At 44.6% G+C, this 24,139-nt stretch overlaps 1 long non-coding RNA gene across 1 annotated transcript; it reads right to left on the bottom strand.

Annotated features, from left to right (window-relative positions):
• Positions 1-12,275: 12,275 nt before the first annotated feature.
• On the bottom strand, positions 12,276-16,858 carry LOC143998205 (uncharacterized). Its single transcript, XR_013277780.1, has 2 exons — positions 16,752-16,858; positions 12,276-12,947 (listed from the first exon to the last, which is right to left on the bottom strand). It is a non-coding gene; the product is annotated as an uncharacterized LOC143998205 (long non-coding RNA).
• Between the last annotated feature and the right edge of the window lie 7,281 nt (positions 16,859-24,139).

The raw sequence follows: 24,139 nt of genomic DNA, 5'->3' as shown, positions 1-24,139 counted from the left end.
TCCAATCCAAGCCAGTGCGTAACAAACATGACAAATTATACAATCTTAAGTTAGGTAAGCTAATACCCCCCTCGTGTCTGGGAAGATGCAACTTTTTTAGGGCTATACGTGGGCGTTTGCCCTGCCACAAAAAGGAAGAAAAAGCTGATTCCAGAGTCTTGATGTCCTTGTGGAGAAGGAGCAGAGGGATGGTCTGGAGTGGGTACAGTAGCCTGGCAAAACTAACCATTTTTAGAAGGTGGCATCTTCCCAGAAGCGAGAGAGGCAGATCCATCCAGTTCACCATTTCCTGAGAAATTTTTGTGATCAGGGGGGGTAGTTAAGGTGGTAAAGGGAGGAAGGCAATTTACCAATTTTAATACCAAGGTAGGTGATGTGGGAGCTAGCGGTTGTGAAGATAGAGTGTTGCGTCCAGGGGGGTTTACGATGGGAGCCTATCGGGAGGATTTCGCTTTTGCTGTAATTTATTCGAAGCCCTGAGCAGGATCTGAAGACGTCAAAGACCTCTTTAATGGTGAGCATGTCGGAGGCAGGGTCCGACGAAAAAATGAGCACATCATCAGCAAAGAGGGATGTGCGCAGATCATGTTGGCCTATGCGGATACCGTGAAGGGGGGCTTTGTGTGATAAATATCTGGACAGGGGTTCTAGGGCGATGTTAAAGAGGAGCAGGGAAAGTGGGCACCCCTGACGAGTGCCCTTGTGCAGGTGAAATTCATCTGAGAGAACACCAGCCGCAACTAATTTAGCTGCAGGGGAAGAATACATGGCTTTGATAAGGTGGCAGAAGTGGCCCTTGAAGCCCATTTCGGATAGGGTCATAGAGAGCCAATCAAAACTGACATTGTCAAAGGCCTTTTCCGCATCTAATGTTATAATGGCAAAGTCCCCATCGGGGTTGTTTTTTGCATGTTCCAGGGCGAGCATAACCTTACGGATGTTCAAGGTGGCAGTTCTGCCTTTCACAAAGCCAGATTGGGCAGGGTGAATTAGGGAGGGAATAATGGCAGCTAGTCTAGTGGCTATTATTTTGGACAGTATCTTGACATCCAGGTTGAGGAGGGAAATCGGCCTATACGAGCCTGGTTCGAGGGGGTCCTTCCCCTTTTTGTAGAGGAGTTTAATAACAGCCTGGTTCCCAGAGGGGAGATATGGACCACCGGACCAGATGCCATTGTATACCTTGTGGAGTGTGGGCTCTGTGATGGAGGAGAGGGTTTTATAGAATTCACTGGTGAAACCGTCGGGACCTGGAGCTTTGGACGGGGTTAGTGTGCGGATCGTGGAGGAGATTTCGGCGAGTGAGATGGGGGCATTAAGGGCTTCTAATTGTTCAGAAGTGACTTTAGTTAGGGGCACACTATCTAGGAAAGAGCGGGCGGAGGCATTATCTATAGGGTCTGGAGCATAGAGGGCCGTGTAGTAGTTTAGCATCACCTTGTTAATTGCTTACGGGGTGGAGTGAAGGCCACCCTTCGTATCTTTAAGAGAGGTGATGTGCGTAGGATGGAAAGCGCCTTTGCACAGCCTCACTAGGAGTTTACCCGCCTTATTACCAAACTTGTGGAGCGTTGCGTCAAGTTGAGATCTTTTCGCGCGTTCGAGTGTGTCCGCCCAAGTGTCAAAACCTTGCTTGGCTGCCTGCCATTCGGCTCTATTGTTGGGGGAGTCAGTAGTGGAGAGGGATCTTTGGGCTAGATGTAGTCTCGCGCTGGCGCGTTTATAATGGGACAGGGCGTTTCTTTTGAAGGAAGACGCATAGGAGATGATTCGGCCCCTGAGAAACGCTTTACCAGCATCCCAGAAGAGGTTGGGGGAATCAGAGTGGGGGGAATTCGCTTCTGAGTATTCACGCCAGGATACCGCCATAAAGTGTTGGAAGTCAGGATTATTGTGGAGATAGGAGGGGAAGCGCCACAGTCTAGGGTGTGGTGGGAGATCTAAGTTGTCAAGTCGAATTAAGATCGGGGCATGATCAGAAATAGCAATGTCAAGTATTTCTGCTTCAGACAGATTGGGGATGAGATCGTCGGATCCGAAAAAATAGTCGATTCTCGAGAACATGTTATGGGGGTGGGAATAAAAAGTGTATTCCCTGTCTGCCGGGTGAGACAGGCGCCACAGATCACGAAGATGTAGGGACTCCATGGTGGAGGCAAAAACGGAGGTGTCAGAGGGAGCGCTTTTTAATCTATGTCGTGGGGGAGGGGATCTGTCGTCTACGTGGTGAAGGATGTCATTGAAGTCACCGCCGACCAAATGGGGGGTTTGGGTGAAACGAAGGAGCCAGGAGGTCAGACTGCTGTAAAAGGATTTACCGGGGCTATTGGGAGCGTACACGTTAGTGATCACTAGGTCTTTGGTTCCCAGGCGAATATGCACTGAGATGAGCCTGCCCTGAGAATCTGAGTGTGTGGACAATACTTCGCAGGGGAGGTTTTTATGTATCAGCAGGAGAACACCCGCCCTACGGTTAACGGCATCTGAGCCTAGGACCTTTCCAACCCAGAGTTTCTGCATGCGATGAAAGTCTGGAGCGGATAAGTGGGTTTCCTGTAGGAGGGCAATATCTGTTTTCAATCTTTTTAGGTGCCGTAGGACCTTCATTCTCTTATTGGGCGATCTTAGGCCTTTCACATTCCAGGATATTATGTTCATGTCAGGGGGGGCGAGAAGGGGAAATGGGCCGATGTTGTATATTTAACGCTAGCCGGTGGACCGAGTAGGCCAGATTGTAGATTGGATAGAAAGAACCCGGTGTGGCAGTGGAACCCGTAAAGTGTGACGGACAGAGGGGGGACGTGGTCTCCGATAGAAAGATAGGGGGGGGAGCAGGGGGGATGGGGAATAAACTGAAACACATACATAAACAAAAACATTGGAGCGAACTTCGCTTTTTTCCGCATGGAGTCACTGTGTAGGCCAGCCCCCAGTGCACGACCCAAGGCATGGAGCAAAAGCACTCGGGTGGGAGTATGAGCAAGGTTAAAAGTGCTAAGGGAGAGCCAAAAAAGAATACGTGCCATGGTACGGCGTTAGTCTTGCACAGTGAGTCCAGAGGGAGCACAATAACGTCATAAGTCATGTAAGGAGGGAGCTTCGTAGATATATGTAGTTTAAACATTTTAGGATAAAGACCCAAAAAAGAAAACAGGGTAGTTTACAGGGGGAGCATATATATAAAAGAAAATGTGGACCGTAAAAATATACGTAGCAAAAAGAGCATATAAAAAAACAAATAAACAATACAAAGGTCCTAGTGTAATCAAAAAGTACAACATATATAATGGCCGCAATAGCGGCAGGGCCACGTCCAAGCGAGGACAGAGAGTCAGTCGATGTAGGGGTGGCCAAGAAAACAAAACAACGGTGGTGCGATTTCTACATAGTAGCATAACTTGGCACGAGGCCTAAAAATAAGAGAAACCGGGTAAACATCAGGCAGAGCATCATCCTTGCCTGATCGGATGAATGAAAAACTAACAAGGCAACTTACAAGTCTGATGGACCCGGCAAAAGGGTCACCGGAAAGGTGAGCAGGGGAGGAATCAGGGAGACTGCCATGTCTTCACCGAGGGGTATCACGGGGATGGCGGTCCGGGGCAGAGGGCCTGAACCGTTTGGGCGAGTCTTTCCGTGGGCTCCTTTGGTCCAGGGAGCGGTTAAGCGATGATGGCTTGGATGGGGTGTGGGGGTGCGAATCCGAGTGAAGAGAGCGTAGAAATGCCTCCGCTTCGGAGGGATCTTGAAAGGTCAGCTGGTCGCCGTTTGGAGCTTTGAGGCGCAGGACAGCCGGGAAGGCCAGGGAGAACTTGAGTTGCATTTTGAAAAGTTCCGAGCATACCTGCTGGAATGCTTTCCTCTTCTTGGAGACCTCGATGGAATAATCGGCGAAAATCAGGACCTTGATTCCATCCAGTTGAAGGGAACGGGTTTGTCTGAACTTCTGCAGGATCAGGGCCTTGTCAGAGTAATTGAGGTACTTTGCAATTATGGGTCTGGGGGATTTGCGTTCAGGTGCGGCGGGACCCATACGGTGGGCCCTCTCTACCGTGCAGGGGCCCGGGAGGCCCAGGGCTTCTGGGATGCGAATCGCACAAAAGTCAGATAATTCGGAGGTCTGAAGCGACTCAGGGATGCCAACGAATCACAAGTTACTCCGTCTGGCCCTATTCTCCAAGTCATCGAGCTTTTGTAAGATGTATTGGTTTGTCCTGTCCTGGGAGCGTTCAGTGGCTTGGGCCTGGTATAATTCCTCCTCCATGTCTGACACGCGGTGTTCCAGGTCGTTTAGTCTGGTGTGGTGTTCGCCTATTTGGGCCTTTAACTGTTGCATGCCTGCATTTACGGCCTTTTCCACCGATGCAGAGATCATGGGGGATAATAGAGCAGCCACGGCCTGGGCAATGCGTTCCGTAGTTGAATCACCAGCAGGGGTTGTGGGGAGAGTGCCCTGGGACGGAGGAGCTTGAGAGGTCAGTGGGGGTTGTGCAGAGCGAGGGGAGGATGGGTCACTGCTCACCTCCATGTCCGTTGTGCGCTGCGAGGAGAAGGTAGCCGAGTAGGCCGAAGCCGGGGCCTCAATTTGCGGCCGCGTTCGTTCGCGCGCCGGATTTCTCCAGATACTTGTCCATGGCTTAGAAGGCTATGGCAGAGGTGGATTGGTGGTTTCCCAGCCGCTCGGCCGAATTTATAAGCCGATTACAGGGTCGCGCTGCGGGAGCTGAGTGAAGGAGCAGTCACTCCATGCGGCGCCGGAACCGGAAGTCAAAACAATGTTCTAAAAAACATTAAAAACTTTTTGACAAGGAAATGAAGAACATGATCTTTCGTTTTAGGGAAAAGGGGCTTAGATTCTCCCTAAAACATCGATCATGTTCTTCATTTCCTGCCTCATAGTGTCCAGTTGTTGTTGCATGGCAATCATGTGGTTCTCCATCAAATCGATCTTGCCATTCCAGGCCATGATCTGACCGATGAGTCTCTGGGCACTATCAGTGGTAAATGGCTCCGCGGCTTGTCCTTCCACAACCAGATCATCACCTAAAAACATGTGTAGATAAAAAATTGGTTAAAATATCCAGCCATTAATTGTTTACCTTAAGCTGGGTTCTCAGACACTCACTTTGTGGGGTGCGTATCTCCTCCACATCTAGCCCTGGGCTGGGCTGATCCAGCTCGGACAATGGGCTGGGCTGCTCCCTCACGGACACTGGGCTGGGCAGCTCCATCATGGACACTGTGCTTGGGCTAACGGCTCAATCAGGCTGGTGAGGTCGGGAGGTCCTGGGCTGCTCCGCCTCTTGTCTGAGTCTTTGTTCCCCTATGAGAATGAAAAAAAAGAAAAAAAAAAGGTATACTTTTAAGCATAGTGATATTTGATTTCAGAAATTGGAATCTGAAACATTGGTTTGAAGTGGTGTACAATTATTAGCTGGTTATTACAAGATCCTAGTTTAATACATCATTAAAATGACATTTTTTTAGTTAGGCTGTGTTCAGACTGCTGCGATGTGCGAACGCTGCAAATCTACTGTGGTTTCACGCATCGCATGCCTCCCGGAGGCAGTTCGCACTGCCCTATGTGACCTGCTGGGAGTATCAGTGTAAAGTTTTATTGACACCTCCAAATTATTTCTCATATCACAGTGCAATCTTTAAACTCGGACAGGAATTGGACCACATGGTGTGAACACCCATGTGATCCGATTCGGCTGTGGACTAAAAAAAGGGCCATGTACAAGTTTGGGCCGGATGCGATGCGAATTCAGCCATACTATATGTATGGCTGAAATCGCATCACACAGAGATCACATGTGATTTGCACTGCAGTGCGGTGCAAATCACATTCGATCTCGTACATTGCAGCAATGTGAACCTAGCCTTTAACCAAACTGTGATACTTTATATCTTTTGTCCAAGTTTCACAGACGGACACACTCGAATCATCCCCTGGAGTACCTGTGTGTGATTATGTCAAAAAATGTTCTATGATGTCCCAAACTACACTAAATGATTCCCAGTCCAGATGTTGAACCAGCATTTTATCTATCTATCTATCTATCTATCTATCTATCTATCTATCTATCTATCTATCTATCTATCTATCTATCTATCTATCTATCTATCTATCTATCTATCTCATTTTTTTTATGGAGACTACATTACACTGAATACATTTATGAAACTTTATTAAAAATTTATATCCTAAACTGAGTGTGACAATTCAGTTTATCATGAACAATACAAAAAAAATAATAACTAATTAAAATCTAATCCAACACCAGATAAATTTACACCATATACAAATTCATGCTATTTACGTCCACATATACGAACAAGCATATTCGCTCATTACATGAACTATTAACCACACGAACGATCAAATTCGCCAGATTTACAAAAATATATATTATACCTATACGAACGATTATGTCCGACAGTCACGATAAACGCGGAGTTTACTCACTTTTTTTCAGGGCCTTTTTGATTCGATGGTATTGGTCCGGCTCCCTGGATTTGATGTCGGACCATCGTTTCCGGAGCTGATCCTTGCCTCTTCGGACCCCAAATTTGGTTTGCAAAGTTTCGACAACTATATCCATGATGCCGTTTTTGCGGATATTGGGTTTGGGATACGGGCCATTTTCCCCATCGTAATCCTCCCTTCTCAATATATCCACCATCTCCACCATCTCTTCAAAGGCCATGTTTGTGGCCTTATATCTCTTCCTTGCTCCGGAAGCATGGGGTTGAGGGCTTTCCTCCGCGCTGCTCATTGAAATTCCGTCCGCCATTTTCATCTATCAATCTCCCACAGCGGAACGAGGGTAAAAGGGGCGGGGAAATACGGTCACACGGAACGTCAGGGGCGGGCAACGTGGGCGACGCAGGCGGAGCTTGAACGCATGCGCTGTATATAAAGCGTTACCGCGAGGCCGTACGCTTGTCCGAACGGAAGCAGCGAGTGCTACACGCGACGGTAAGATGGTTATCTTTTTATTTTATTTTAATTTTAAGCCTGCGTTAGGAATGCATATAGTGAGATTTCACCTTGTTGATGGTTAATTGATTTTTATGTGGGTTGGTGGTTGAGTGGGGTTGGTGTTTTGTGTGGTAGTGTGGGGGTGGGTGTATGGGGGGGGGAGTGTGTGTGTGTGTGTGGGGGGGGGGGGGTGGGGGTGGGTGTATGGGGGGGTAGTGTGTGTGTGGGGGTAGTGTGTGTGTGTGTGTGGGGGGGTAGTGTGGGTGTGTGGGGGGGTAGTGTGTGTGTGTGGGGGGGTAGTGTGTGGGGGTAGTGTGGGTGTGGGGGGGTAGTGTGTGTGTGTGTGTGGGGGGTAGTGTGGGTGTGTGGGGGGGTAGTGTGTGTGTGGGGGGGGTAACGTGTGTGGTAGTGTGTGTGTGGGTGTAGTGTGGGTCTCGCCTACATTGTCACAATATAAATAGTGTGCATTTGGTCTGACATTAGTTTTTTTTAATTTTATTTTTTTTCAGAAATCAAAATGCAAAAGTATACCCCAGACCCCTTTAAGGAGGAGGCCTTCCTCTCCACATTTATCGATATATTAGAGTCGCACAGGAGCCTGTGGGATTCCAAGCACCCACAATATTCCAGCCGTCCTGGTCGGAGGAAGACACTGGGGACAATTTTGACGTTTGTGAAAACCCGACTCCCCCAGGCAGACCTTGACTTTGTGAACTCCAAAATTCAGAACCTGCATAACGTGTATAGGCGGGAGCGCAAAAAGATCCTAGAGTCCCAAACATCAGGAGCAGCACCAGATCAGATCTATGTACCTAGGCTGTGGTATTACGACAGGCTGCGTTTTCTGGATGACACGTCAGAAGCCAGGCAGTCACTTTCCACTCTTCCGTCTACCCTTCCCTCCACCCTTCCCTCCACCCTTCCCTCCACCTCAGATGAGCCATCCCTGGAAGATCCAGACCCTTCCTTGCTGGAGGAAGTTGATGCGCCCAGCTGGAGCCAGGTATATTTTAGTTTCTAAAGTTAGGATTGCTCAAATATTAATGATGTAAAGTTCAATGTTTGAATTGCTTCCAAATCTAGGATTTCATCACAAATTAAATTAGATATAAGGATACAGTAGTTTCCACAAATGTGGCTCAAATCTTGGTGAACTGATGGAAAAATGATGGTGTCAAAATGATAGCCTTTTGTATTTCAAGACAAATGTATTTGCAAGTGAGAACTGTAAAATTGTTAGTGATTGATGATTTCAAAATATAGACATATTTTATTTATTGATTTCTTTGTTTTTTACACAGGATGAGCTCACCCAGGAGGAGGCTGGGACCAGTGGTATGAAGGAGGAGGCCGGGACCAGCCACACACAGGAGCTAGCTGGGCCCAGCAGGAGTCGGACCGAAAGCCAGGTCCCTCCCCTCCGCCTAGCCAGCAAAAGGCCCAGGAGGATGACACGGACAGAGGAGGAGTCATTGGCACTTATACGCCAAGCCACCCAAGTGCTGAGCAAACCCCCCAGTCCTGAGGAGGCCTACGGTACATATTTGGCAAGCAAGTTGCTAGAAATGGAGAAGGCACAGCGCAACTTGTGCAAAGCCATTTTTTTGATGCGATTCAACGGGGTCTGAAGGGTGAGCTAACACCGACCACCAGACTGTATAACACAGACCCTACTGCTCCTCCTCCTCCTCCTCCTCCTCCTCCTCCTACCACAAGTCCACCACCAGAGGCACAGCCTCCAGCGAAGCGTGGAGGGAAGGCTAGACGGAAGAGTCGGAAGTGACTGCCTGGCTTCAGTCTGCTCTGACAGAAGACGCAGGCTGTTGTAGTACCACAGTCTGGGGACATAGATCTCATCTGCTGCTGTTCCTGGTCTTTGGGATTCTAGGACCATGTTGTGCTCCCTATTTACATGTTACACAGGTTCGGAATTTTGGTGGCCACTCACTTGATGTGTGCCTGGGGGACAAAAGGCTTCACAAACTTCAAAATTGTCTCCAGTGTTGCCTCCCTCTTGATTTAGTTTTGTTCTGACGAAAAATAAATATTTATTATTTCCAAAAATATTGTATGTTTTTTTTGTGTTATTTTGGCTTAAAAAAACAGAGTTTATTTGTGAGTAGGCAGGTACATGTCAAAAGACTCTGGGGGTTATTTACAAAACACACGTTCATGTTAATATAAATATGCTAACTTCAAGTGCAATTTTTAAAGCACCGCAAGTGCACTTGGAAGTGCAGTCGCTGTAAATTTGAGGCTTAACATTTGAAATGAGGGGAAGCTCTGCTGATTTTGAACATTCAATCATGTGTAAGCTAAAATGATGGTTTGGGTATCTATCTATCTATCTATATATCTATCTATCTATCTATCTATCTATCTATCTATCTATCTATCTATCTATCTATCTATCTATCTATCTATCTATCTATCTATCTATCGATCCTATCTATCTATCTATCTCTACTTACATAGTCCTGCTTGGCCAAAAAAACCGCAAGTCCATCTTGTTTCAACCCCCCCCCCCCCCCCACAAAAAATAAATAAATAAATAATTTTAAACTGACAATAGTAGTTCCAAAAATATATAGTAATAGATAAATTCTATAATTTTTTTAATATATATATATATATTTTATATATATATATATATATATATATATATATATATATATATATATATATATATATATATATATATACAGTGGTGTGAAAAAGTGTTTGCCCCCTTCCTCATTTCCTGTTCCTTTGCATGTTTGTCACACTTAAGTGTTTCGGAACATCAAACCAATTTAAACAATAGTCAAGGACAACACAAGTAAACACAAAATGCAATTTGTAAATGAAGGTGTTTATTATTAAAGGTGAAAAAAAATCCAAACCATCATGGCCCTGTGTGAAAAAGTGATTGCCCCCTAAACCTAATAACTGGTTGGGCCACCCTTAGCAGCAACAACTGCAACCAAGCGTTTGCGATAACGTGCAATGAGGCTTTTACAGCGTCCTGGAGGAATTTTGGCCCACTCATCTTTGCAGAATTGTCCTAATTCAGTTACATTAGAGGGTTTTCGAGCATGAACGGCCTTTTTAAGGTCATACCACAACATCTCAATAGGATTCAGGTCAGGACTTTGGCTAGGCCACTCCAAAGTCTTCATTTTGTTTTTCTTCAGCCATTCGGTGGTGGACTTGCTGGTGTGTTTAGGATCATTCTCCTGCTGCAGAACCAAAGTTCGTTTCAGCTTGAGTACACGAACAGATGGTCGGACATTCTCCTTCAGGATCTCTTGGTAGACAGCAGAATTCATAGTTCCTTTTATCACGGCAAGTCTTCCAGGTCCTGAAGCAGCAAAACAGCCCCAGACCATCACACTACCACCACCATATTTTACTGTTGGTATAATGTTCTTTTTATGAAATGCAGTGTTCCTTCTACACCAGATATACTTGGACACACACCTTCCAAAGAGTTCCACTTTTGTCTCATCGGTCCACAGAATGTTGTCCCAAAAGTCTTGGGGATCATCAAGATGTGTTGTGGAGAAATTGAGACGAGCTTTGATGTTCTTTTTGCTCAGCAGTGGTTTTCTCCTTGGAACTCTGCCATGCAGGCCATTTTTGCCCAGTCTTTTCCTGATGGTGGAGGCATGAACGCTGACCTTAACTGACGCAAGTGAGGCCTGCAGTTCCTTGGACGTTGTTGTGGGGTCTTTTGTGACCTCTTGGATGAGTCGTCGCTGCGCTCTTGGGGTAATTTTGGGCGGCCGGCCACTCCTGGGAAGGTTCACCACTGTTCCATGTCTTCGTCATTTGTGGATAATGGCTCTCACTGTGGTTCGCTGGATTCCCAAAGCTTTGGAAATGGCTTTATAACCCTTTCCAGACTGATAGATCTCAATTACTTTCTTTCTCAATTGTTCCTGAATTTCTTTGGTTCTCGGCATGATGTGTAGCTTTTAAGGATCTTCTGGTGGACCTTACTGTGTCAAGCAGCTCCTATTTAAGTGATGCCTTGATTGTGAACAGGTGTGGCAATAATCAGGCCTGGGTGTGGCTAGAGAAATTGAACTCAGGTGTGGACAACCACAGTTATAGTATGTTTTAACAATGGGGGGCAATCACTTTTTCACACAGGGCCATGATGGTTTGGATTTTTTTTCACCTTTAATAATAAACACCTTCATTTACAAATTGCATTTTGTGTTTACTTGTGTTGTCCTTGACTATTGTTTAAATTCGTTTGATGTTCCGAAACAATTAAGTGTGACAAACATGCAAAGGAACAGGAAATGAGGAAGGGGGCAAACACTTTTTCACACCACTGTATATAATATATATATATATATATATATATATATATATATATATTTTTTTTTTGTTATTTTTTATTTATTTTTTTAAATATTTTTCTAAAATTGGAATATTAATCATAGGATGAGGATGAATAAAAACATTTGGGATAACTCTGTGTGAATATAAGCAGCAAAGCTACTTCACTTTTCTTGCATTATGAAGAAGAAAAGAATGGGCTATATTAAAAAAACACAAAATTAGCAGCATGACGAATATGCTAGCTTCAATACGAACACTAGTTTTACAAGACCGAGCGCTTCCGCCCTGTAAATCCTTTCTGGGCATGCGTCATTCTTAGTCCGTCCGACTAGCCTACTCACAAGCGGACTGTCCGCTGAAACCAAAGTTGGACGGACTGTATTACGGAAATTCCGAAAGACTTAGTCCGCCAGACTGTCCGCTGAAAAAGTCCGCTGAAGCCCACACACGAGCGGACTGTCCGCTGAAATGTGTTTCAGCGGACTAAGTTGGACAGACAGTCCGCCCGTGTGTACGCGGCCTAAGTGATCATAGAGATTATTTGAAAGATTTGCTCCCAAAATTTTGTAATTTTGGGACAGTTCCAGAATATATGGAACATATCACCTTTTTGTCATACACCACACTTTTCAGAGATATATTTGTAAAAAATTTGAAAAACCATTTATCATTGTCCTTCCACTTCACAATTATGTGCCACTTAGTGTTGGTCTATCGCATAAAATCCCAACAAAATACGTTTACGTTTTTGTTGTAACATGACAAAATGTGGAAAATTTCAAGGGGTATGAATACTTTTTTCAAGGCACTGTATATCTTTTCTGTTTTGGCGCAAAATCTTACCCAATAATTTCTGCCATCAATGAAGCTGTAGTTCTAGCATAGAAAATCTTTAATGAATCACATATCTTCTCTGGGTGTAGATGTACAGAATGTAGGAGACAGTAAAGTGGAGATATTTGTAGTATTCTTTGACATATTGTATGTATTTATTTTTTATTTCAGTAGGTCAGCAACAAGCATTGTTCACTTAACAGCAGAACCATAAATCATAGAGGCATAACAGAACAATATCATCTCCACCACATTATACAAATTACGATCACATATTTATTGACAGACCAAAAACAGTGCTGGCTGATGAAATGAATTATTTTAGTTCTTCTCAATATCCAAATGTTCATCCATAGTTTAAAAATTCTCCAAAAACTCTTATGTTGTCAGAAAACAAAAGCAAACAACAACAACACATTTATCAAAAGAAAAGAAGTGTACTATGCATACTATACAGAGAGGGAATCTCTTCAGCAGAACACAGACAGCAATAAAAACCTGACAGGGATTCTAACCCTTATTCCCTATACAAAACTAAAATAAGAGCCTTTACATACACGTTTAAAAAAAAAAAAAGTAATGAGCAATTATGGAGGCTGCTATTGCTGACCACTCATCTGAAAATACTTGTCTGCTGATCTGATGACTTCACTGCTTTCTCAGCAATCTATAGGTATCCCCCAAATATAGCATGTTCCTCTGGAGTTCCTGAGTTTTGCTTCTCCATTATCACCAAGGTTTTCATTGTCACCGAGGTCTTCATTGTTACCGAGGTCTTCATTGTCACCAAGGTTTCCTTTAAAGAAAAAATAAAATGGATTTTGATGCATTTTAGTTCATTTTTGTTAGTTTATGTTTTTAAATTGATGGTGTATACATTGTTAATTACTAATTAATAACATTTATGTTTTCACACAAATGTTTACTACAGCTAATACCCAAACATACAATTCACTGATCATTTTGAGAAAGTTTCCTTTCAATCCCTCTCTCTGATTTAACCATTTGCCTACTGGGCACTTTTACCCCCTTCCTGGCCAGGCCAATTTCCAGCTTTCAGCGCTATCGCACCTTGAATGACAAGTGCGTGGTCATGCAACACTGTACCCAAATAACATTTTTATTATATTTTTCACACAAATAGAGTGTTCTTTTGATGGCATTTAATCACCAGTGGGTTTTTTATTTTGTGATAAATAGATGAATAAAGACTGAAAATGTTTGAAAATAAAACATAAAAGTTTTTCATAGTTTTTTATAAAAATTTTCTCCTTCACTGATGTGCGCTAATGAGGTGCCACTAATGGGCACTTACTGGCAGCACTGGTGGGTACTGTTGGGACTGCACTGATAATTAGTAACCTGATTATCAGTGTACATTGGCTCTCTTCTCTCCTCATGCTGTCAGCATGAGGAAAGGAGTGCCGATAATCGGCTTCTATTTACATCCTTCGATTAGCTGTGATTGGACACAGCTGATCAAGTGGTAAAGAGCAACTGATTGGCTCTTTACCTCAATCTTTAATCAGCGGTGTCCTCCAGACACTGATCACAGAGCACGCCGCCCACAACTCGCAGCAGGCAAGACCATGGGAGGCCGTCATATGACGTAATTCGGCTATAGCGTGGTCGGTAAGTGGTTACGTTTTGTATGAAGTCCTCAGAAAAGGGGAGGGGTCACTTCTCTGAATTAGGGGGAGACACTGCTTTGGAGGGGTAAGCCACTGCTCTGACTCTGCTCTGTGTTTAACCCTTTCACTGCCAGGACATGACAGCGGGGAGGGGGGGTTCACACACAATCCGATGGCTGCAGACACTGGGATTGTGTATAAAACTGATAAGCAGACACCTGCCTGTCAGGTGGAAGCATTTGGGTGACTGCACTGCCACCTGATTGCTTCCACCCCCCCGATAATGGCGCACTCCCCCCATACCTATTCAAGGCCCATCTGCAGGTACCGGCGGGTGGTTGGGAGGGAGAAGAACGGACACACATCCACTGTTCTCCCTTTCTTGTTGGTGACGCTGAAAGCGATGTGTATGATGTCACTTCCAGGTCACCCTGTCACTTTCCCCGGCTAGCATAGCCAGGAAGGAATGGATTACAATGTGATCTGCATTGCAATACATTCAGTGGAGCCCAGAGGAGACATGCATGGTCTTTTAGGCTCTGCATGTCTCAATAAAGAGTATCTGTCACCAAAAAATCAGCACATAGGGGACTCTTTGTCCCCCTAAGTCAGTGATGGCGAACCTTGGCACCCCAGATGTTTTGGAACTAAATTTCCCATGATGCTCCACTACACTGCAGAGTGCCTGAGCATCATGGGAAATGTAGTTCCAAAACATCTGGAGTGCCAAGGTTCGCCATCACTGCCCTAAGTAATGCAAAAAAAAACTTTTTCAATTGCAAAAAAATAGTTACACCCAAGCAAATACAATTCCCTCAATACATTTTGAGGATACCCACCCCCTCATACATCCACATGTAAACATAAACGCACACGTCAGGGGTGCCGTCGCATGAAAATGTTGCGTGCAATACATGTTATATATATCGCTGTGCACACCGATGTGAGAGCAATAATTCTAGCACAACACCTCCTCCGTAATACTGATGTCTTATAGGGCAGTGGTCATCAACCTTATCCTCAGGGCCCATTAACAGGCCAGGTTTTATGTATTACCTTGGGGAGACACAGACTAGAATACTGCAATCACTGAGCAGCAAATTATATCACCTGTGATGTATTTCAGTTATCTTGCAAACCTGGCCTGTTAGTGGGCCCTGAGGACAGGGTTGATGACCACTGCTATAGGGGGCTTTTAAAGCATTGCCTATAGAAAATATAGGGAACTGAAGTTTTTTCACCATTTCACGGGCCCACACAAGTTTAAGGTTTGGCAAGTTTGGTATCTATTTAGTAAGTGCAACATCATGTATTATTTTTTTACCAGAAATATGGGTAATTTATTGTGTTTGTTTGCCCTAAAATTCACTTTAGTGTGTTTTTTACTGGAAATTTTGTGTTTTCTAGATCATTGCAGTAATATTGTGTGACATAAAATATTGGAACTACCACTATGTTATTCTCTAGGGTGTCTGCTTTCAGAAAATATATTATGTTTGGGAGTTTTGTGTAATTTTCAGCCTCAAATTATTTTTTAACCGGTTCCCGACCAGCGCACGTCGGTAGAATGGCACGGGCAGGCATATTGGCGTACAGGTACGTCCAATCTTCAATGCCTCCCTGCCATCGCGAGCACACCACCGGCGGCGCGATCGCGTGCCGGTCAGGACCCCCGTGAGTCCGGTCGCGGGTCCCGCGGACTCGACGCGATCGTCTCACGGGACGGCTGAATGGAGAAATGCCGTTGTAAACAGCATTTCTCCATTCTGCCTAGCAACTAGTGATGCTGATCTCTGCTCCATGTGATTGGAGCAGAGATCAGTGTTCACTAAATGAAAGCCCAACCCCCCACAGTTAGTAACACACCCCTAGGAACACTTAACCCCTACACTGCCACCCACTGGTTAACCCCTTCACTGCTAGTGTCATTTACACAGGAATCACTGCATTTATATAGCACTGATTGCTGTATAACTGACAATGGTCCCAAAAATGTGTCAAAAATGTCCGATGTGTCCGCCATAATGTGGCAGTCACAATAAAAATCGCTGATCGCCCCCATTACTAGTAAAAAAAATAAAAATAAAAAAAATTATTAATTAAAAATGCCATAAAACTAACCCTATTTTGTAAACGCAATAACTTTTGCGCAAACCAATCAATAATTGCTTATTGCGATTTTTTTAACAAAAATATGTAGAAGAATACGTATCGGCCTAAACTGAGGGAAAAAAATGTTTTTTTATATATTTTTGGGGGATATTTATTATAACAAAAAGTAAAAAATAATGCATTTTTTTCAAAATTGTCGCTCTATTTTTGTTTATAGCGCAAAAAATAACAACCGCTGGGGTGATCAAATACCACCAAAAGAAAGCTCTATTTTTGGGAAAAAAGGACGTCAATTTTGTTTGGGAGCCACGTCGCACGTCCGCGCAATCGCAAAAAGTGGTCTGGTCTTTGACCAGCAAAATGACCAAGCAAAGTGGTTAAACACGTGTGCAAAAAATACAAAAACGGCTCTGTCAGCTCTGCGTTTAAAACTGAAGTTTATATTTGTTTGTATTTTGCCACTCTGTTACCTCCTTTCCCATTCCATTACCATATTAATGAAAATCTTAAATAAAAACTTTCCTATTTAATCACATACTTTATTTTAGACCTAGTGATATAATGAATGGATCAGGAGGGGCAACATGAGTTATTGCTCCTAAAAATGCCCCTAGTTACAGGCTAGCAATAACTCGGTTGCACTGAGGAGAGCTGAAAAGAGATGTTTGAGATGATAAAAAAAAATCTGGCATGGAACCCTTTATGAGAAAGTAAGGAACAGTTAAATGCTCATTTTGAAAGTGAAAATAACTCACCCATCTTTGTGAACCTTACCTAATGGCAGCTCTAAAATATACCAATCTTATATTTCAATATTGTAAAAAATTCCAGCACCTGGAACAGTGAGGAAGACTTACTTGGAGCTGCAGAGGTGAACTGGAACAACATTATGGTGATGGCAATCAGAGCCAGGTAGTAGGTGGCTTTCATGGTGCAGTCTTGTGTGTTGGTCACTCAACAGATGGAGAGTAGGGATGAGCCGAACACCCCCCTGTTCGGTTCGCACCAGAACCTGCGAACAGACCTAAACTTCGTGTGAACTTTAGAACCCTATTAAAGTCTATGGGACTCGAACGTTCACAATCTAAAGTGCTCATTTTAAAGGGTAATATGTAGGTTACTGTCCTAAAAAGTGTTTGGGGACCTGGGTCCTTCCCCAGGGGACATGGATCAATGCAAAAAGAAGTTTTAAAAACTGCCGTTTTTTCAGGAGCAGTGATTTTAATAATGATTAAAGGGAAACAATAAAAGTGTAATATTCCTTTAAATTTCGTAGCTGGGGGGTATCTATAGTATGCCTGTGAAGGGGCGCATGTTTCTGGTGCTTAGAACTGTCCCTGCAGAAAGTGTCATTTGTGCAGGAAAAAAAGTCTTTTAAAATCACTTGCGGCTAAATTGTCGGGTCTCCGTAATACAGAGAACACTCAATGAGTGTTCTCTGTATTAGCCGACAATTCATTCATTCATTGATAAAAAAAAAAAAAAAAAAAAGCGTGGGGGTTCCCCTAAATTCAATTACAAGGCCCTTCAGGTCTGACATGGATATTAAGGGGAACCCCGTGTCAAATTTAAAAAAAAAATTGACGTGGGGGTCCCCCTAAATATCCATACCAGACCCTTCAGGTCTGATATGGATATTAAGGGGAACCCCGCATCAAATTTTAAAAAAAAATTGACGTGGGGGTCCCCCTAAAAATCCATATCAGACCCTTTATCCGAGCACGCAACCTGGCAGGCCGCAGGAAAAGAGGGGGGGACGAGAGAGCGCCCCCCCACTCCCTCCTGAACCGTACCAGGCCACATACCCTCAACATTGGGAGGATGCTTTGGGGGTCTGTGACCCCTCAAAGCACCTTGTCCCCATGTTGATGAGGACAAGGGCCTCATCCTCACAACCCTGGCCGTTGGTTGTAAGGGTCTGCGGGCGGGGGGCTTATCAGAATCTGGAAGCCCCCTTTAACAAGGGGACCCCCAGATCCCGGCCCCCCCCTGTTTGAAATGGTAAGGGGGTACAAAAGTACAAAAGTACAATTTCCATTGCGGAGACACTGCAGAGATCCCAGCGCTGACGTTTCTTATATTAGGAGGGCGGGGCCACCCATCACCTGACCCCGCCCCCTCTGACGCAGGAGAGGGAAGCCAGGGGTTCCCCAGTGACGTGTGGGTGACCCCGCCCCCTCTGATGTAACGCAGGTTTCCGTTACATCAGAGGGGGCGGGGTCACCCATACGTCACTGGGGAACCCCTGGCTCCCTTCACCAGCGTCAGAGGGGCGGGGTCAGATGACGGGTGGCCCCGCCCTCCTAATATAAGAAACGTCAGCGCTGGGATCTCTGCAGTGTCTCCGCAATGGAGACAGAAGAAGGATGTATGGACAGCGCTGGACTGAGAGATCCCCCGTCGCTGGATATGATCATCCATCGCTGGACCCCGGAGATCCGTCGCTGGATAGCAAGAGTGGATTAGCACCGCTGGAATCTTTTTTTTATTTTTTTTATTTTTAATAAAGGAATTTTTCAAAAGTGTGTTTGTCTTATTTAACCATTTTGACACTTTCTTTGTGAAATGGTAGGGGTACTTTTGTACCCCCTTACCATTTCAAACAGGGGGGGGGGCAGGATCTGGATTCTTGTTAAAGGGGGCTTCCAGATTCTGATAAGCCCCCCGCCCGCAGACCCTTACAACCAACGGCCAGGGTTGTGAGGATGGGGCCCTTGTCCTCATCAACATGGGGACAGGGTGCTTTGAGGGGTCACAGACCCCCAAAGCATCCTCCCAATGTTGAGGGTATGTGGCCTGGTACGGTTCAGGAGGGAGGGGGGGCTGCTCTCTCGTCCCCCCTCTTTTCCTGCGGCCTGCCAGGTTGTGTGCTCGGATAAAGGGTCTGATATGGATTTTTAGGGGGACCCCCACGTCGATTTTTTTTTAAAATTTGATGCGGGGTTCCCCTTAATATCCATATCAGACCTGAAGGGTCTGGTATGGATATTTAGGGGGACCCCCACGTCAATTTTTTTTTAAATTTGACACGGGGTTCCCCTTAATATCCATGTCAGACCTGAAGGGCCTGGTAATTGAATTTAGGGGAACCCCCACGCTATTTTTTTTATTTTTTTATCAATGAATGAATGAATTGTCAGCTAATACAGAGAACACTCATTGAGTTTTCTCTGTATTACGGAGACCCGACAATTTAGCCGCAAGTGATTTTAAAAGACTTTTTTCCTGCACAAATGACACTTTGTGCAGGGACAGTTCTAAGCACCAGAAACATGCACCCCTTCACAGGCATACTATAGATACCCCCCAGCTACGAAATTTAAAGGAATATTACACTTTTATTGTTTCACTTGAATCATTATTAAAATCACTGCTCCTGAAAAAACGTCCGTTTTTAAAACTTGCATTGATCCATGTCCCCTGGGGCAAAACCCAGGTCCCCAAACACTTTTTAGGACAGTAACCTGCATATTACCCTTTAAAATGAGCACTTTAGATTTCTCCCATAGACTTGTATAGGGTGTTCCGGCTTTTCGAATTTGCTGCGAACAGCCCAAATTGTTCACTGTTCACTGAACAGGCGAACAGGCAATGTTCGAGTAGAACATGAGTTCGACTCGAACTCGAAGCTCATCCCTAATGGAGAGTTGGTATCGCTGTATAGAATGTACACTCCTGGTGAATATTTATATTAGAAAATGGTTAGAAACCACACCCCCAGAAGGACTGGTCCTGTCCACTTTATTGCTTAATGTTAACTTGCTAGTTCAGTGAGATCATTTCAGAACATGCTTTACGGGTTCTGCTAAAGTATGCCCTTCAGGACAATTCAAAACAATTATGATTTTCTAATTGTTTTTCTGTCATAAAAGGTTTTTGAGATGTGTGAACGTGTGGTCTGAAACCTGTATTATATGATAAAAACACAATTTGGATTTTTTTTTCCCAAGCTGGGCCCCCCATAAATTTGTAGGCAGTGAGTTGGGTACGAGACCTCACCCATTACCCTTACCTCTGTGTTTGTGGGCAGATGGCTTCTTCCCATTACCTAATGGTGAATTCAGACTGGGCTGCTGATTGCTCCCTTTGTTGGGTTTGCTAGCTGCATGGAAAGAGATGAAGTAGTTGGGTACACGCTACCCTGTTTCCCTGAAAATAAGACCTAGCATGATTGTCGGCGATGGCTGCAATATAAGCCCTACCCCCCAAATAAGCCCTAGTTAAAGCCCTTGTAGGTCTTATTTTCAGGGTAGGGCTTATTTGGGGGGTAGGGCTTGTATTGCAGCCATCACTAACAATCACGGTAGGTCTTTTTTTCGGGGAAACAGGGTAGCGTGTACCCAACTACTTCATCTCTTTCCATGCAGCTAGCAAACCAATCACGCTAGGTCTTACTTTCAGGGAAACAGGGTAAGTAAGATGTTTTACAGCATCAGTAGAGCAGGGTTGTGACTGCCACTTTGAAGCTGGCAATAGGGATGACTCAGCATACTCAGATTCCTGTGTCTATTTTAGATGTATGGTTCTTGTGAGTTTTTGGAGGCCATTTTTTGAGGCATATGTGCTATAAATAGCACGATCTGCATCATAAGGTGGTCCTTGAAAAGAAGTGAAGATAGGTGTGGGCGGAGCCGGCAGCCGAAGGAGATGGCGGCGTGAGAGGAGAGCTCCTGAAACTCACGGAGGTTCCCGGTCATATGTAGCGACTACACTGGCATAATTGCACTCTCCGACAGCCAGAACCACAAGGACACCCCACCGAGCAACAAGGGGAAGCGCAAACCCTCCTCCGGTCCACGGAAACATACTAATTATTTTCGCAGCGCGTAGGCCTGCTCGAACAAAGATGGCGCTGGGCGGGAGCAGACGCGCTCGCCATCCAGACACAGCATGCCGCTCAGCTCCTGCAGTGGAGGAGATAGCCGGGCCTCACCCAGAGAATCCCCGACCGGGAGTCCCCTCAAGATGAACCCCAAGACGTCACCATCACATCAGTATGCAGGTGAGAAGGGACATGGGGACTTGTCAGAAGATTCCACCAGAGAATTCATTGAATGTATAGATGACTACCCTGCGGTGGGGCAGCCCCTGTCTGATAAAATGCTGAAGGACATGTTGGTGTCCCTGAGGGGGTCCTTACATAAAGACATGATGTCAGTGATCACTCATATCAAGAGAGATATAGATGGCTTGGGAGACAGAGTGCAACACGTGGAAAATAAAATGGGGGACATTGCAGTGGCACATAATGAACTAGTGGACGCACATTATGAGGCTGAGGATGAAATGTTTAATATTAAATCCAAGCTCGCGGACCTGGAAGACCGTTCCAGTAGGAACAACGTTAAGTACAGAGGGGTGGATGAGAAGATCCCTCCTGCTGAGTTACGCAGCTTTATTCAACAAAGGATTCTTCATGAAGTGCCTGCAGCCAGAATAGTGGTGGACAGAGTGCATAGACTACCAGGCCATCCTTCCTCCCAGAGAAAGTACCCAGGGATGTAATTGCCCGTATACACTTTTTTCACCTGAAGGAGGAACTTATGTTAAAGGCCAGGAAAGATCCTACTCTGCTGGAACTCTATACGAGCATCAAACTGTTTGCTGACCTATCAAAATACACCATGCAGGCACGTAGCAAGCTGGTCCCACTCACCAAGCTGTTCAGAAACCATGGGGTGGTCTACCGTTGGGGCTTCCCCGCCAAACTACTGGTTACTTGGAAAGGCAAGACCCACACTATATTTAAAGTGGATTCAGGTTTTCAATTGGCCGAAACTTGGGGACTACTACCAGCAGACCAACCAGCGACACCAAAAAGTACCTCGCCACCAAAAATTGCCCCGCTTTGGAATACCACTCCTGAGTGATCATATCGCCTGCTAAGAGGAGAGTGCACAAGCATTGCAACCGGGAACCCAGTGGCTCAAATGAGCAGTTACCCCCCAGTTGGATTAGCAGTTAACACTGCTACTATTGTTCTTGTTCTTTTTACATCCCTTGTCATGTTCTGTTCGTGTTTCTGTTGTTTTCTCTTTTTATTTCTAAGTTTTTATGCTGACGCCATCGGCCTCATCTGTGATCGTGGGAAGTACCCAATGCCTATGGGGCACAGCCTGTGCCTCTGCTACTGGAAGAACACTGAAGAATTCATAGCTACCAGGTACTCAGTTTCTCACCTCATACCAAATGTCTCTTAAATTTATCTCACTGAATGCCCATGGCCTCAACAGTCCATTCAAGCGAAAAGTGATGTGGCAGGAAGCCAAAGCATTGAATGGTGATGTCCTCTGTATACAGGAAAACCACTTTGCTTCCTCTAAACCTCTCAAGTGCACACATAAGCTGTTCCTGCACATATTTACTTCTTATGCATCTGTCAAGAAAAGGGGAACTTTAATAGCGGTGAAGAACTCAGTGGCTTTTACTCTACACCTTTGTATCCCAGACCAGAATGGGAGGTATCTTATTTTGGTGTGCGATATCAACAATGTTGCTTACACAATAGTGAATGAATATGCACCCAATACGCATCAAATTGCATTCATGAATAAATTACTAAAGAGTGCCCGACAAGTGTGCAAAGGGACTTTTCTGTGGGGACTTCAATGCAATAGTTGATGATCGCATGAACACCACAGCTACTCCACACAAGCGCACCACCCTGCAGCAACTGTTACATAAAGAAGATCTATATGATTTTTGCCGATGCCTCAATCCTTCTGATTGGGACTTCACCTTTTTCTCAGCTCCCAACAAGGTTTATACCCGGATTGACCTTTTTATTACTGATATCCAATCTTTATCCAAAGTAACGGAGGCGAAGATACACTCTATTTTATGGTCGGACCATGCTCCTATTTCTATAACTGTCCAAGAGGCTCAGGCCTCCAAACCAGTATATCTCTGGCATAACAATGTAAACCTTTTTTCCCGGCAGCCTTTTAAAAAAGATCTTGAACTAAAGATCCAGGAATTTTTTGCAACTAATGACACACCAGATGTGCCTATATCCACTATCTGGTGTGCTCACAAAGCTTATGTTAGGGGATTATTGATTCAAATGGCTGCAGGGAAAAAAGCCGCAAATCCATGGAAATGTCTGAATTATTGGCGAATATTAAACAGCTAGAGTCTCACCATAAATCCAACTTGGCAATGGATAAACTACAAGAGTTGACAACCCTTAGAAATCGATTTAAATAATTAATAGGGACCTCCCATGGTAATGCCCTGAGGAGGTTTAAAGCCTTACATTACTCACAAGGTAACAAGGCGGGCAAATTTTTAGCTAACTACCTCAAACAATCTATCTAAAAACCCTAAGACCTCTCAACCCTCGGATTCGTTGATAGTTCAATTTTTAAACTCGGTATCTCTGCCAACACTGTCTACAGAGGAGCTTGAAAAACACTAAATTCCTCTTTGGGACAAAATGAGATTCTGGCTGTTATAAAAAATCTACCTAACAATAAGTCACCGGGAGCAGACGGATTTTCTGCAGAATATTACAAATCATTCCATAACAGTCTGATTCCTTACTTAGACAAACTATTTAACCAGGCAGCGTCCATGGCAGAATTTCCTTCTGAAATGCTTAGAGCAGTAATAGTAACGCTTCCCAAGCCAGGTAAACCCCCAGACTGCCCGCAAAACTTTCGCCCCATTTCATTACTGAATTCTGATCTCAAAATTTATGCAAAAGTCTTGGCAAATAGATTAGCTAAACTTACTCCTAAATTTATCAAAACAGACCAGGTGGGATTTGTCCAGGGTAGACAGGCCCCAGATGGCACCCGCCGCATGCTTGATCTAATCCGCATTATGGAATTACGGAAAACACCTACGACCTTCTTGGCCCTTGATGCCAAGAAGGCGTTTGATAGGGTGCACTGGGGATATTTACGGGCTACCCTGGACAAGTTCGGTATACAAGGTCTTGCGCAATCTGCTATTCTAGCACTCTATTCTAACCCCTCTGCAAATATATACACCTCTAATGCTTTATCTACACCTTTTCAAATAACCAACGGTGCTAGGCAGGGGTACCCCCTGTCCCCTATCATTTTTACACTTAATAAAAAAAATTATTTGGCAAGGAAAGATCCCTAAAATCCCATTCTCAATGTTAAAAAAAACAAAAAAAGATGGGGGGATAGGTCTCCCGGTTCTACAACTTTACCATACTGCAGTACTCATGGAGCAGCTCCACTCATGGTTTGATAGGCCGTCTGCTAAACTGTGG

The sequence above is a fragment of the Lithobates pipiens genome, unplaced genomic scaffold, assembly GCF_037356315.1.
Source record: "Lithobates pipiens isolate NorthernLeopardFrog02 unplaced genomic scaffold, aLitPip1_a1.2 Scaffold_19, whole genome shotgun sequence".
Classification (NCBI taxonomy): Eukaryota; Metazoa; Chordata; class Amphibia; order Anura; family Ranidae; genus Lithobates; species Lithobates pipiens.
Note: the sequence above shows the minus strand (reverse complement) of the source record. Positions and strands in the feature narration are given on the sequence as shown.